This window comes from Diuraphis noxia, unplaced genomic scaffold, assembly GCF_037042655.1.
Source record: "Diuraphis noxia isolate RWA-SAM2 unplaced genomic scaffold, SU_Dnox_SAM2 contig0002, whole genome shotgun sequence".
Classification (NCBI taxonomy): domain Eukaryota; kingdom Metazoa; phylum Arthropoda; class Insecta; order Hemiptera; family Aphididae; genus Diuraphis; species Diuraphis noxia.
The window spans coordinates 84,054,449-84,072,199 of NW_028301712.1; the positions used below are offsets into that span (position 1 = coordinate 84,054,449).

Consider the following 17,751-nt stretch of genomic DNA (forward strand, 5'->3'; position numbering starts at 1 on the left):
ATGACCATGTAATATTTGTACTTAACTTTATATTATGAATATTTCTTGAATCAAACTTACTTAATGTTCATTAAATGTAGGGATTGAAAATAAATACTTAATAAATAAAAAAAGAACTGTAGAATAAAGAAATATTTAGTTTAATAATTTACATTGAAATAAAATATTTCAGATTATTTAAACATCATATTTTAAATTCTCCGGTTGGCCAAATTATAGATTTTTTTTTATTATATAACTGAAGATATCAATCGCCAGATTCATACATAGTTTATATTGCAATACACAACTTAATCTTATTTATTTTATGGCATTGCTTTATTTAAATATTAAGATTTAAGTTGTCAAAGTGACAAGGGCACGAGGTTCTATTGAGTAAATTTTAATTATTGTAAAATGTATTTGATATATACTTAACTTTAGTTCTAATTGCAAAGTCAGATCAATAATAATTGTAATTGAAACTATATTTACCTAAGTCATACATTTTAATCAATTTAAAAAAAATGATGTAGAAACTTTTATTTTTTGTATACCTAACTTAAATATCGTTTTTATTTGCATGTATTTTTAATTTTTTTTTTTTTTTTATCAATGATATTTTATACTTCTACTATAATTTGGGAGTATTTTTTACGTGTGTGTCTGTGTAAAAATTATTGACGTATTATACATACATACACTGGAAATCTACTATATTACATCAAAGAGACCTTATTTTGTTTTAAAATCTTACTTAAATTATAAAATACTTATATACAATATACTATATTATATGCTTATGTGTGAAAATTAAATATTTATTTATTTTACTGTCTATTAAACTGTACTATACTCTATTTATATTTATATTGACTAATGATTGACGAATGATAATAAATTAGAAAAATACAGTGTAATGTTTTATTTTTAAAGTGATAAAATAATTTACTTTTCTTAATGATAAGTGAAGTAATTTCATTATAATTCGAGTAACAAGTAAAGTAACTTCATTACTTATATCTCTAAGTAACGATTAAAGTAACTTAATTACTTTATAAAAGTTATTTATCCACCACTATCATAGTGCCTGATGAGATTTCATTTAATTACTACTCTTGCGTACTCCTTATAATAAACAGTAATTTATATTTTATACTTAATATTAATTGCTTTGTTGGATTTTAATCGTTTTTTTTTTTTGATACCTACTCAAATTTTAATTTTTCATACTTTATATTTAATTAATATATACAATATTATTTTATATTTATTTATTTTAATATTAGACTCTCGGTGACATGAGCCATTGGACTTACACAAAAATCAAAACTATTAAATAAAATATTTTTCTATTATAAAATATATAGTATAGTAATATATTATAATGATACGTATAATAATGTATTTAAGTCCATTGTAATAATATATTTGTATTGCCATTTTTTTTTCATTTACATAAAAATCATTTCTTTACATCAAACACTATAATATTATGTTAGATATAAAAAAGTGCCACTCTTCTATACAGGTTGAATACGTCTTCACTACCATATTCGACTTCAGCTTCACCTTTGATTTCTATTGGAAAACTTCATATTGAAAGCCGTTGCAAATTTTCGTATACCACAGCCTGCGCTTAACTATGTATAAAAGTTAACAATGATACTAATTTATCAGTGGTGTGGTTGGTTATAGTTACATTATTAAAATATTCATCTCATTTAGCATGTTTAGATAATATACACACGAGATATACGTAGGTATATATATACAAATGTATATAAATAAAATAGGGAACATTCTTTTCTGTACATTAAGTTTTGAGAGTACCTCATTATTTACAAAGCTGAGCACTAACTTAAACATAGTTTTAATTCATATTAGCTTATAACTTAACTGGGTTAACTATAGGTTCAATTGATTGTGTAAAATAACAGGTTAAAAACAATTAGGTTACTAATTTTTTTTATAGATTTTTTTTCATCCCAAGAATCCAAATGTTCTGCAAAATTGCTGTGTACCAATTATTAGTATCTATACCAATGATCATAACTTATGAAGTAATGTATTCTAATATTGAGTAATTTTAATTTTCTAATAAACATATTTTTATTGTCTTATTATTTCTTATTAATTATTTATATAAGTTTTACAATAACGATACACCTATCTTTTGTAATGAGCATTAACTACTATGACTCCCATAATTATAATTTATAATGACCAATAGAATAATAGATATATATAATATTATACAAAAATATTATCATGCTGTATATTTCTTATTTGATAACACATTTTTTTTTTTTTTTTTTTGTATCAAGAGCCAGAGAAGGACCTGCGTTAGCATTACTTCTTCTCTGACTTCCATCGTTTATTGATTACAATAACATCGACAATTATTAGCGGTGGGACAATCCCTCACTCACTAATATTACTACAATATTTTTAAAGTTGTGGGTACAATACTGGGAGGCTTTGCCTTCCTAGGTGCCTTCGGCTACAGTAAATTGCTTATCAACTAGATTGATGTCCGGATTCTGCGTCAGGGTCTTACCGCCGCACCTAATCTCATCACCACCGTACCTTGATTACACACTTATTATGCTTATAAATTTTGTGTTCTAATGACCAATTCGTTTCCAAGAAATAGGGATTAGTTATTACTTACCTACTTGAGAGTCTCACTGTAATGGATTTGTTAATTTGCAGGAATTCAGTGATAAAAAATTACTTACGAAAAACGATTCAGAGAGGAAACAGTGTGTCGGCCTCTAACATTCAGAATATTTTATAATATATTTATGCAACTAAACTAATAGATTATTACTTAATAATAATTTATTTGACTATTAGTAATATGAAAGGTTAAACTAATTTTCATTTTTAAAAGTAATATTTTTTTTTTTTATATTCGGAAAGTGTTGGTAGGTATTACACACTTACTCGACACTCAGTAATACATTTAAATAAATTATTGTAAGTACCTACCGACTACTAATAATATGCTAAATATTAAAATTCAACTAATCAGTTATTAAATTATATATTACCAATACTTTGATATAATGTAGCCATGTAGGTATAATTGTTAAATACTATATTATATTATTATAACTGTTATTTTGTATTCTAAAATTCAAAATGGTATTAAATGTAATACAATTTTTCTGAAACCGTCAGTAAAAGTTGGCATACCATTTGGCATTTATTTATATTGGTACTTTGTTAACAATTATTCGATTTCTAAAACTAATCTATATTATTGATACGAAATACATGGTAGCTACCGATCAAGGTGGATATATATATATATATATCCACCTTGCTACCGATTCATTGTTTTTCACGAACGCGTCGAACACAAACACACAGTTAACGACACTCCACTTTGCCATGGTGACAACAAAACGGCATTATCTGACGGATCGAAAGAGCTTAACTAGACCTTCCATCTCCCATTAAGCGTTGAATAAAACCCATCGATTTTTGGCCCTATTCCTGTGTACTAATCGATGGGTAGAGATCTAAAAAATAGTTTAGTATTTTTAGTTAATATTTTGGAATACGATACGAGCAAATTTATCGGTTTTACAATCATTATATTATTTTATTATTTAAAAAATCTTTACCGATTGGATATATTCTAATCAAGTTGATATATGTTATATGTAGTTTATAGATTATGTATTATGTTTTTTGCAAAGCAGAAGTTTTAAGAGAAAAAATTGCAGTTTTAAAACCAACCTAACTTTTTAGGTATAACACGTTTTATCATTTCTTTAAAATTTTAAAACTTAATAGAAACAATGTAAAGCATCTGATGACTATGGAAAACAACACATGTATCAGATATTATTTTTTAAATCAATCTGCAGTGTATACAAAATTAAAAAGTTAATTATACATACATTTGAACGATCACAGTCTGTAGATTTTATAAATATCTTGAAAAAATTATTTAAAAAATATATAGTACCAAACGCATGTATTTTCAAGGTTTTATACTATTTTTAAATAATTGTATGATATTTTAATGATACTCAGCTTAGAAATCCAATTTTAACAAACGCTGCACGTGCTGCGTACACTCGTTTAATGTTTTGGTTACAACTTTACGGTAGAATGATTTTTCGATCTCCTTACTTATTTCTACAGCTATCCGTCTTGCACACAACATCTTAACGCTAAATACAACCTATAACTCTCGAATCATTTGGTAGAAATAATATGTTTATAATAATATATCAATTTCACGGAAAAGTTATCCTAATAATATGATAAATTTGTTTTAAAACATATTTAAAAAATAATAAACAAATAACTTATAATTTCAAATAGCTTCAAAATAGATGAAACCATTTTAAAATAAGTGAAATACGAGCATTTTCAAATATTATTTATTTAAAACAAAATAAAAAATATTGTTATTAATTATGATTAAATTATTATAACAAGATGTTTTGGTAAGTATAGTCATATTAGGTATCATATTTGATAATATATTTGTAATCAAAGAATATTATTTTTAGATTCTGAACGAAGCGATCATCAAATTTTACAATAGTGCGTTTGTTTATTTTTCTGTTTTTTCTTTTTTTAATTTAATAAACAAATAACCGTAGATACTTCATTAAATTTTTTTTTAATATTTCATCCAATTTTTAGCTATGTATGTTATTTTTTTATCGAAATGACATCTAAAAAATGTCATTGGATCAAAAAGATTGAAAATACATGTTTACGGTATTTTTCATAATGTTTGAAAACAAAATTTTGAAGAAATTCGTCAAATTCGTGAAAATTCGCAAATTACTTTACAGTTAAAAACAAATAGTTTTTTTTTTAATTGATTATAGTTACAAATTGACTACTATTCCATTAGCTCTAACTTATACATTGTAATCACATGGGTATAGTTTACAGTATAGGTATTAAGTGCTAGTGCTTAAATTAAATTGTCATATAAGTATTTAACTCCATTTCATTTAGGAAGTTGCTTAAATTTATATTTGATTGGAGGTCTGGTTGTAGAGTATAACCTAGTAGATTAGGTATGTCGTTATTGTTTCTTGAGTTTTTTAACTTAAGCATTCAGTTAGTATGTGTTTGATTGTGTATACCACTCCGTATGATTCACATATAGGAGGGTCGTTTTTGTCTGCAATGAAGTAGTTATGTGTTGTAAATGAGTGTCAATTAAATCAGAGGCGATTTAAAATGATTTTATCATTCCTTTTTATCAGGTCTTACAAGAATATTATTTGTGTATATATACTTGAAACTTTCAACGTATATTATTATGTTAAATACATAACGGTCAATGACATTTCAAATGAAATGTTTTCAGCAAAAATTAATTCAGTCTGCCATATTAATTATAGATAAATTAATTAAATTAACAACAAATCATAAAATTCACTTGGTAGCTAATAATAGATTGACAGACTACCATTACTCAGAACCGTTTTAGTTTTCAACGATTAATCATTCAATTTAAATTTAACACAGTAAATGTGACTTACTCAATGACTCAATGAGGTATACTCGACATCTACTGTTACTGTTTATACTTTTCCTAATTTTTTTAATGTATTTATCTTTTTTGAAACTGTTAATACTTATACATTTTTATAATTTTCAAGTTCATAATATTATATTTTACGTAATTTTTAAACATGATTTTAAAATTCCTTACCTACGTATTGAAATTATTTATTGGTCAGAAGTTGTCTATTCTAAAATCACACTAACGATGTTAAATTCAATGGGGTTAGCAATTAGATAACTCAAATTTTATTTTTAAATTTACTTAACAGCACCACAGTAATATAAATAAATTTGTTCTACAGGCATAATATATGGCATTATATTTTAATATCCTTAAACGTTAAGAAACAATATCACGAATTTTTTTTTCAAAAATGCGTATTCCTTTGCACAAAATTATTGCAAAAATATGACAGAATCATAAAGCCAAACCACTTGTCAGTTACTATAAAAATCACGTAAAAACAAACTTAATGTACCCATCTTTTACGTAAAAAACGGACTCTAGTTCAAACTACAAAGGCTTAAAAAAAAAACTAAGTCAAGAGACTCCACTCAGAGATCTGAAGTCAAAACAACTACTATCTAACCGGGACTAAAAGAAACACACTATAATATTCCGACATACCACTCAATCTTTCTCATCGTCTTAACACAACTTAACTCTATCAATTTCATAAAACTCTGAACAACCAAATAAGAACAAATCATACGCATCGATTCTCACAAGGACACGCCAACCATTATGGCAATCCCAAAATCCACCATACTTACATAATATATTCTTAGGTAACTCGGTGTCTCACTGTAAAAATATATTATCTATTTGTGATCTAAGCCTATATATTGCTACTAGTATCTCTTTCACCCTCTTTAAGCATATTATTTTTATACAAATACTACATTATGCATTTAGTATTGTAAATACGTGTATCTATATACATGAGCTTCATAATTGCATGGGGAGCATAAAATTTAAATAGTATTTAAATAAATTTTTTATACTTATATGTGAAAATCATTTTTGTAGTATTTTTTGCATCTTTTTATTGTGTTTTTCATGTTTTTTCATGTTAAGTAAATTAGTAATTGTCATTTGTCACTATTGTTATTGCTGTTATCATAGTTAAAAATTAATTAGTGTTATCATATATTTAATTGGGCTCAGCCCGTATTGTTGATAATAACATATTAATTAATTAATTAAACATAAAAGGCACGTAATAATTGAGACACGATGTATTTTTTGCTAAAATGAAACAAACATTTTAAAAAATCATGATAAAAATAAATATTATACAATAAGTCGTGCTTGTAAAATAAAAGTGATCGTTTATTTGTCGCTATAAAACTTTCATGAACTTTTATGAAGTTCATTCAAATTCAAATTATTTTAGTAGAGGAGAAGACATTTATTCGTATATTCAATATTGAAATCAAAAAGAAAATCTTTAATAGATGCATGTGTGTTGATGAAAGATTAATTTCTTCATAATATATTATATAGCGCACTTATGTACAACCATACTACACTTTTACTAGCACACTTAAATTAATGATCAAAATACTCCAAAAACATTTATCTCATTCTGTAGCATTGTTGATGAGCATTAGAATATCTCACAAATAAGTTTTTCACTTAATCAAAAAAAAACATTTGTACGTTTAGTTATTCGATTTTTACTTTTTAAAATAGAAAATAGAATACAAAAAGAAAATATGAAGAGTAAAAATCACATAATTTTGATCTAAAATAAAAAGACAAAAGATAACGAATCTAAAAGGAAAACATAGTGGGAAACAATATAGACATAAATAAGAGTTTAGAGTATATATTTATACCATATATACAAATAACAATTGATTTTAAACCAAATGGGTTTTTCCGTTAGGCTTGTTTTTTCTCTTATAACCACAATAATAAATAATTCAATCCAAATACCTCTTATTATTTTAATAGTTTATTAACAATGGTTTAGAATTAGTATTTCAATCTGATTGAAAATTTAAACTCTTTTTTTTCGAAAGACAATAATTTATAGCTCCAATAAAATATGTATCAATAAGTTAGAAGATCATTAAAAGTTACAAATATTTCATCAGATCGAATTTTACGAGTATATATTACATTATGATAAAAAATTATTATTTTTTTTTCCACAATAATACATATATACAATCTGTACAGTTGATGCACAGTAAGCATATTATATGCTAAGAGCTAAAAATAACATGAGCCGGTGTTAAGAAGCCACCCGCTAGTGGAACTTAACTGGGAGTTGATATAATTTATAAATTTATAAATATTTAAAAAAATATATTTATTAAAACTGTAAATATCTACCATACTTAAATAATTGTAACTAATGGCCATAGCTGCCGAGATTTTTATTTGATAAATAAACAATATTCATAAGTCTCATTTTCCATTTAAATAACATACAGATAATACATATTATTTAAGTGTATGCATGTTACCATTGTAGCCTTCGTAAGAATGAATATAATAAAAATTATTTAATCAAATATAACGAATTCATGATAAATACCGAGTAACAATAATACAATTTTTAAGAGTCAGTACATCCATTTTAAAGTACTCAAATTCTTAAAATTAAATTATACGATTAATATTATCAGTGAGTTGTATACATTTTTCAAAAAGAAAGTTTATTTTCATAAATTATCTAAAAAAAATATCTAATTACCTCGAGCCAATAACCATTAATACAAAAAACAAGGAACTATACTAAATTATTGTTTGTAATGCATATTAAAAATTCGTTAATAATGTAAACTGTACCCTATTAGTCCCTATATGGGCTATATGTGCATGTCTATTTAAATACATTATTTTAAAAATTTTTGGAGGTATTTATTAGAATCGATACAACTACGACAGCAAAATATCATACATCATGCCACTAAAATATTGTGAAATGTGTTACTCGGGTCTATTGTCATCCGGATGTTGTACTATTGCAAAATATAGTCTTTGGTATAATCCAATGACAATAGTATAATCATTGATTAAATATACAAAATACATATTAAAATGTATATTTAATAAATGGTATAATATAATGTCTTACAAAAATATTCATCACTTCATCATAAAAAGAATTTCTTGTGTCAGAAAGCAAAATGACCGGCGTGACACATCATAATATCATGTTATTGTTACATTATATACCTATATAGGTAGTAAAAATATGTGTCATCTACGCAAACATACATTACTCATTGTTTATACAGATAAGGACTCTGATAATATTAAATTGGTATTGTAATGGTATAGGATAAGTTATCTACACAGAACAAATAAATATCAATGTATGAAATGAAAATCTCCTTTACAATACATAGGGCGCACACCTTGGACGGTTGCCCAGATTTCAGTCGTTTGTCTTGGTAAACACCACATTTATCATAATCTATTACAAACACACAAAAAGCTCTAAATGGAGCGGAAAGGCCGGTGTTTAAATTAGACTATCAAGCATAAAGTTTGGTATGCATTGTCCGGTATCGAATAAAATCGATAGGAAACTCATTAAGAACACAATCAGATTTTGGATTCTACGAGTATTCACATTAGTTCAGTACTTCAGTAGCAAATCTTGAAATCAGCTTAACTGCAGTAAAACCGTTTAAAATAATTTAGTTGACCAGTATTATATATATATTTATATAAGTATCTGGTATATATATATATATATATTATATACAGTTATAAACCTAATGGAAAATGGTAAAGGGAGGAGAACACGTAAATGTCACATTCGTTATGAACGAAATTAAATTACAACCTTCAATCTCCATGAGGGACACTGTCACACTGAAGTTGATTATCGACAATCGATATAAGTTTTTTTTTTCAAGGCTCACCGTGTTCAAAATTATTATCACGTGACATCCAAAATCTGCAACATTATGGCGGGGGAATGGAATAGAACATTTAGATAAATAAATACTTATGAAGTTATTGATGAACTCTGCTAATATAGAGGTTCATATAAATCATAATGAAAAAAAGTATGAGCACTATTGCATTGCGTAATACAATATTATTATTTCGATATCATGACAATATAATATCATATAATTTTGGCATAATGAAATTTCTTTTAAAAGAATCAGAAAACACAGCACTAAAATAGTAAAATGTTTGATTTAAGACTATTTTTTGAATACCTAGTTGAATTAATTTCTCCAATCACAATTTAAAGTGACATTTTTTTTTTAATGTGCATAGAGATAGATCAGACCATATAGATAAGAGCTTTAAAGGATTATTCAGCGTCATTATTAAGTTTTGGTTTAAAGATAAGTGAAAATCTATGTGTATTCATAATGTAGTATAAAAGGCTTATAAATGTTTATTTTTGATTTCAAATTATAAAGACAAATTTATGAGAAAGCAAATAATACAGCTTATAATAAATAATAGTGTCAATTGGTACGATATCGGATATACACAACAACTGAACAACCATTTCATAATCATAAAATATAAATATATTGTCATTAGTCAAAAATAGAGGGACTGCTAGTGATATCGGAAAAATAATAATATGATATATTTCATGCAATAACTCAAACAGATTATCGTTAGCTGTAATTTATTATATTATGTATGCATAAGCAGCATCATATCGACAGTAAATCCATGTTTTGACCCTAAACGATGATAGAAAAGGTTTTTCGGACATCGAATGCGTGTGAAGGACCCTTACGACTGTAACCCAACCCCTCCCATGATTGTAGTTTCAGCTATAATAGTTGGGATATGAAATATTGAACAAATGTCTACACGTCTTATAGACTATATAATAGATAAAATATGTAGGTAGGTATATCCAACCTCGATATCTTGAATTTTAACAGAACTAAAAAATAAATTCGAATTTTCAAAATTTTGACTTCTCGATGCATAAAAAATAAAATCACCAATTTCGTATAGTTAGAGAGGTAGGTACAAAAACATGATATAATATAATATTAATCTACAACATTATGTATAATAATTGTCAAATGTTCATTACTATTGCTTTGAAATTAAAATACCTTACATATAATAATAACTATGACACAATAACCCTGCATTATGATGATATAATAATTATTATATATCATACCTTTTTTTTTTTATTGGCGTTAATTCAGAATTTACAATTTGTGGTAAGAATAATATAAAATACTATATATTATACCTATAAATTAAAATAACTAGCAAAAATGAAGTGAGTAAAATTATTTGATGGTCTTAATAATATAATGTTATTAAAATATTAGGCAAAAATGACGGTATAAATATTATAAATTTAACTAGGCAAATATTAAAAATATTAATTATTTATACAGTGTTCATTAAGTCATAACTTAATATTTTATAATCTCATCAAAATATTCTTATTAAATTTAACCTGTACTACATACACAGTACACACAGTAGGTACCTATATGTGTATTTTGCTTTGGAGATCTCCTGGATTTAGATGTATCAAGTTGTGTGATACATTAAACATATAAATCAGCGTTTTCAATTACACGGCAAGTGAAAACTGTAACCTATATGAGTTTTTCTTTTTTTTCCTTTTTATTTCAGGTCGAACTAAAAGTGTAAACCCTGGTTTACGCTAACTGTCGATATTGTGTTTTATGGCCCAACTGAAAGAATATTGCGTTTTTTCTTCTATCGTCGATCTCCTGTCTTCTATCATACCCAACAAGAATAAATACTTGGGTTTGGTCCTTTTAAAATTTAAATAATCATACATTTAAAGCTCAGATTTTTATGTTTTTACATATCTTCGTTGAGTGTATGCAATTTGATTTGAGTGAAAAATGAATACGATTCATTAAACACAACAAAAGTCTTTTCGCATACATGAGAATATTTCCGGGTAAGGAAAGACTTAGTTTCTTTAACGTAATAAATCTTGAAAAATTTGGTAAATTATGAGAAAATATACTGAATAATTAAAATTTTCAATCATTATTATAAATTTATGATTTTTTGAATTATGATTTCAATTTAGAATTGTTTTGAGTTAGTTTTGATAACGCTGTATTCACAAATTAATCTTTTTTTCAAACCAATTTAATATTCAAATATATTTTGTTATTATTTGATAAATTTTTCATAAAAATCGTAATTTCAAAGTAAATAAGGGGAATATTTGCAGGTTTTTTTAGAACACATAAACATTATATTTTGACTCTTTTAACATACAAATACGGACCGATCGTTTTAATATACTGAAGTATAATCGATGCACTATGTTAAATTAAACCTTTTAGGTTTCTAAACATAAGTTTTGAACATCTTATGTCTTATATCCCCGCTGTTTCAGTCCGTCAGTTAGTTACCAAATTTACCAGTAGGTACAATAGGTACATATTTACGATTGTTTGAATAAAGATTTTATAATAGCGTTTCTATTTAAAGTAAATTTATACTAGTTAATTATATAGGTACCAAATAATTATTTTTAAATTTTATATAGAATTAAACTGAACTTAAGTTATTATAATGTGTTGGATTAAAATTCGTTTAGAAATCGGGAATTTAACACGCACGCAGAGTGCCGAGATTTCATAACTTGTTTATTTTTTTATTAACTTTTAGTCAGAATTTATGACAACTCGACAATTATACAATTATACTAGACAGGCTTACAACAAACATAGGAAGAAAAAACAATACATAATTTAATTGAGACAGAAAAAAGTGGAAAAAATGTACAAAAATAATATTAACAACATTAAATAACGAAACCAGCTTCCAATATTAAGTTAAGATATTTAGTTTTAAAAAGCATAATATTGTATTATTACGACATTGATGTAAAATATATATTTTAAAATGTACGTTAAAATATTTACAATTAATCTGTTATCTAGTAAATTAATTATTATGTTTTACCAAGTGTAATAATTACAAATTTATTAATAACCTAACCGAACCTTGCGATTTATTCAACTTTCAAATCTCTGTTTTTTTTTTTTTTTTAAATTTCAGTGAGATTTAGAGAAATTTCTTATACATAATGTAATTTATTATCATACATGACAGACAATATAATACGTATAGTCATATGAGCATTTATCAGTTGAATACTTCAAATGATATTTAGAAGATTTTCTACTTAAAATAAATAAATTACAAATAACCTCACAAAATATGAATTTGACCTGAGGTTAATCCTCTGTTAGAACCTGCATCATATTTTTATTAAAATACCACACAACTATCTTGCACGTAACAGATTAAAATTAAATTACATTGATGTTAAAACTATAATATAATCTCATAATACCGAAACTTATTCAAACGTAAGTATTCATCACTTTAACTAACTTTTCTATTCCAAACAAAATCTAGCAAATACTTAATATATAAAGTAAAATTTAACATACTTTTTAAGATTATGATAATGATATCATATTGTTTTCCTTTCACATCGCACCGTCCCGCACTGAGCGGTCTGCGCGTCTAGCTCCACTCCGTTCAGCAAGCACACAGCTAGCTGTCCATATTTCCTTTCATTTTTCACAACGTACTTTTATGGGCTTTTCACCACCTCATAATGGTGGAAACCAAAGCGTCGAAAGACCCGTGAGGTTTCTTAAAGAATTTCGTGGCCGCCGGCATCTCCGTTGCCGTGTCGAAGACCGCCGTCGCTCCGATCGAGCGCGTAAAGCTTGTCCTGCAAGTGCCGGCTGCTTTCACCGCCGCCGCCGCCGCCGACAAACAGTACAAAGGAATTATGAACTGTTTGGTGAGAATCCCAAAAGAAAAAGGTTTATCCAGTTTCTGGAGAGGTAATTTCGACAATGTCATCAGAGATACTTCCCGACAAAATTATTAAACTTTGCTTCAAGGATGTCTACAAACAGGGGTTTATGGATGGTATGGATAAAAAGACTCAATTGTGGCGGTAATTTGCTGGTAACTTGGCATCCGGTGGTGCTGCTGGAGCAACATCCATAGGCGTGCGCACGGGAGGGGGTGGGGGGTTGGCGGGGTGCGCAACTGCCCCCCCCTGCGGCCCGAACTTTTTTGCAAATAAATATTACTTGCCACTTGGGTAATCGTGTTCGAGAGTTTGTGACTGATATAAATTATAAATATGATAACAATTTACCACGAATCTATGATACCGACAAACAAGTTATCTGTTATAAACCACGATTTATATTTATTTTTTCTATATGTCATTATATGATTATAATCTCCTCTCTGTGTTCCCAAGACCGTGATTATTACAATCATAGATAATAGAAGAATTCTATTATCTATGATTACAATTATACATCGAGATAAAGAATACACTATTTTTTATCTCGATGCAATTATAAAACAAAATATTATCACAGAATTATTCTGTGATATTACGAGGCAAAATCGTGTTATCACTATACAACTGAAAAATTACTTGTATTTATTTTAACTTATTTTCACGTATTTTACGCACTTTTAAGTTTTAGTTTTATACTTATGGTTTTATGTTTGATTATTTACGCTTGACGTGTCTATTTTACTTTTTTTGTATTAAAATTGTATTTGTATTGGTTTCAACTATATGGCTCAAAACAAGCAGAACACATTGTTTGAATTTTTCAAACCGGAAGCTGTTATTAAAAAAAGTGAAGAAAGTAAGTAGAAATTCAAAGTTTTATTTGATTATTTGCTTAAGTATAAATAACCATTATTATTTCTTTGATGTATGACATTAAGGTTTTAGTTAACAATCAACTGTTATTTATTTATTTAAGTGCAATTTCATAATTCAATTAGGTATACAAGATACAACCATTCATTAATCATTAATAATATAACAGTTGTAGTAATAAATAATAATGTAATGATAGTTTGATGATAAGATATATGTGATAATATGATACTATGTAATTATTATATTGTTTGTGTTAGTAGACAGTAGTTAGTTCGTCTCGACGACCCATCGTGTGCGGAGTAGCCCGATGTCGAGTTCTTATTTATATGTTTCTTTGATATATTTTTATATTTTGTCATACGTTAATTTTGATTTAAATAAAGGTTTTTGTGCCGCTGTGCAATAATTAATTATATGCAATATTAATTAATTTATCATTAATCCTGACCGTGACACAGTTTTGTATTTTTATCAATAATTAAGTGTTAAATTTGTTGTTTGCTTACGGAACAATTGTTATTCCGAATTTAGATTGATATACATGCCAATTTAAAAGTACAAATGATAGCCTATATATCTATTTTAATAAATTACATGTATTGCAGACAAACCAATTTGTCATTATGATAGTGAAACTACTTCTTGTACAAATATAAATGACCCAGATGACTCAATGCAAGAGGGAAGTACATCAGAAATAATTACTTACAAGTCATTAGGTACCTACTACCTATGTATTTATTTCATACTTAAAAATTGTGTTTCTAATCAGTGTTTTGTGTTGGCTGTTTGTGTTTTATGTTATAAATAATTATGTTCATGGTTTTATTCTTAGACATAAAGTTTGTGTAAATGTGTAATGTATACAATTTCAATCTAAAAAGGTAATCAACTTTTATTTTTTTCTAATATACCTAAGTAATATGTAAATATAATTTGTCTAACAACACTGCAGTATAACAATTTTACTAGTAAAATAAAGTTACCTACCCGGGTACCTACTTCCACTTCATATTAGTAAGTAGGTAAAGAGGTATCATTTTAAATTAATTTGCAATGTAGTTTAGTTATTGTGTGCTTTTGCTTAGTTGCTTTATAGAAATCTTTTCTTCTTTTTTTATTATGTTTTACTATTTTTCTAATTTTGTAAAAATATAACATGAAAATGTTAATAACGTATATTATATTTATTGCATTTAAATTGTTTTATGTAATTCTTTGTTTAACTTAATTAATTTATATTTTGTTAGTTGTAACTTATAATATATTCTTAAATATAAACTTGATCTATTTCAATAGATTAAAATAAAAGTGTTTCTTCTGATATTCATCCCTTGGATCCTAAAATTGAAGTTCCTAAAAATCAGATAGAATTCAAACAAAGAATTTTAAAAGGTCCATTTCAACCTATACTGGACATTTTCCCTAGAACCATGTTTAGTGGAGCACTACGTAGTTTCCAAAGGCCGTATGTACTTGTACGTAGTACAATGCAACAAGACAGACTAGATGGACTACTAACAATGTTCATTGAACAAAAATTGGCTTATAATATAAATGTTGATGATGTGATTCAACAATTTAAAATATTAACTCGCTCCGAGAGAAGAATGGTGCTATAAAATTAAAATTCTAAATAATCATACAACTGTATTTTATAGTTATTATAACTTTTTGTTTTTATAATATTAACATATATTTGTACATAAACATGTAATAAATAATACATTACGTAATACAGATGATATTGATGAATAAATGTTATATTATTGAAGTAACCCTATTTATATCTTCTCCTAAAAAATATTTCCACATGATGGTGAAAAAAATTTTCCCCCCCTGCCAATAAGGTCTGCGCACGCTTATGGCAACATCTTTGTGCTTGGTATACCCACTTGATTACGCAAGTACACGATTAGGACCTGATGTTGGTAAAGAACCAGCTGAAAGACAATTCAAAGGTTTTGGTGAAGCCTCCGCCAAAACCGTCAAATCAGATTGCCCCATTGGTTTATACTGTGATTTCATTGTGTCCGTACAGGATTTCATCATTTACCATGCTGCATACCTTAGATTCTTTGACACAGCAAAGGAAATGTTGCCAGACCCCAAGAATACTCCATTCTTAGTTTCATTAGTTACCCAATTTGTAACAACATTTGCTATTATGTCTTATCCATTCGACACAGTTAAATATCGTATGATGATGCAGTCTGGCCGTGCTGCTCACCAACGCATGTGTAAGAGCACAGTAGACTGCCGGGCTAAACTTTACAAGAACGAAGTTGTTTCTGTCTTATTCAAGGGTGTATTATCTAACGTACTCAGAAGTACTGGAGGTGCATTGGTGTTGGTATTCTACGAACTCAAAACCCTCATGTAAATTTCATTTTTAATATAATAATGAACACTGTTGTAGCATAAACATTCCTAACAAATGCAACATTTATTATTCATAACTGAGCTTCTCATTCCAATTATTCATCTGTTATTCTTGTTCGTATTTTTTTTAATTTTATCAGTTATAATCCACATTTTATAGAAAACCTACCTATGTAAACAAACTATTTAGGTCCGTGTAATGGTTTTTTTTTTTATATTGTATTTATTTCATAATTACTCATAAATCATAGTTTGAAAAAAAATGATATTGTGTTTAATTTCTATTTGTATAATCGTTCTAAAGTATTAAAATAAAATATGTATAAACATGTATTTTTTTGAAAGATCTTATCATAATTAATTATGCTAATAATTTTTTTACTTAAATAATCTTTTTACTATGTAACATTGACATAATATATTGTATAAATATTGTTATATTTTATAATATTATGTACTACATGTTGAAGACTGAACATTTGAAGTATAAAATTAAATTGATAAGCACATATTTTTTCATGTACTTGTAGATTAATATTACTTTAATGTAGTTAAATGTTTGTTTTGCGGAAAGTTTAGTACTAAATAAAGGTGAAATAAATTTAAAAAAAAAACTTTTCTGATCTCCAAGCGTCTCAATATGAGGATTTTAAGATCGGGCTGACTAACGTCTGCGCTCAATTGTCGGAGATTAAGGCTGAAAATACAATGCTTCGCGTTGAAATTACTATCTTAAAGCCAAAGTGTCTATAGTCTCGAATCCTCTTGTTTTTCTGTACAACCACAGTCGGTTGTTGGTCAAGTACTACAGGGAACTTTTGAACGAGATAGATGTCACAATCTTATTACCTATGGTGTTCCATGGATGTTTCTCGACGTATTGCTCATGGCAGGCAATCTATCACTAATATTCTCGGCTCTTTCGGGAATGCTATCCCTTTAAATACGAAACTTGTTAGTCTTGGTAAAAATCGTAGTGACCATGCTGCCCATCCTGTTAAATTAATTTTTATATGTATCGAATCACCATCCAGCCTATTACTCAGTTCAACCAAGCCAGGCACTCCGGTTCTATATACTTAGATGGATTTCAGTTGGTCCGAGACGAAACCATCCTTGAGCGCAAACTATTGAACAGATACGTACTCAGTATTCG

The 17,751-nt window shown here is 27.0% G+C and overlaps 1 protein-coding gene and 1 pseudogene across 2 annotated transcripts in view; one reads left to right on the forward strand and one right to left on the reverse strand.

The window, feature by feature from the left end:
• LOC107165700 (uncharacterized) overlaps positions 1 to 17,751 on the reverse strand; it is a 206,187-nt gene that overhangs the window by 171,872 nt on the left and 16,564 nt on the right. The window lies entirely within an intron of this gene.
• Positions 13,051 to 16,596, forward strand: LOC107165707 (ADP/ATP translocase 1-like; annotated as a pseudogene).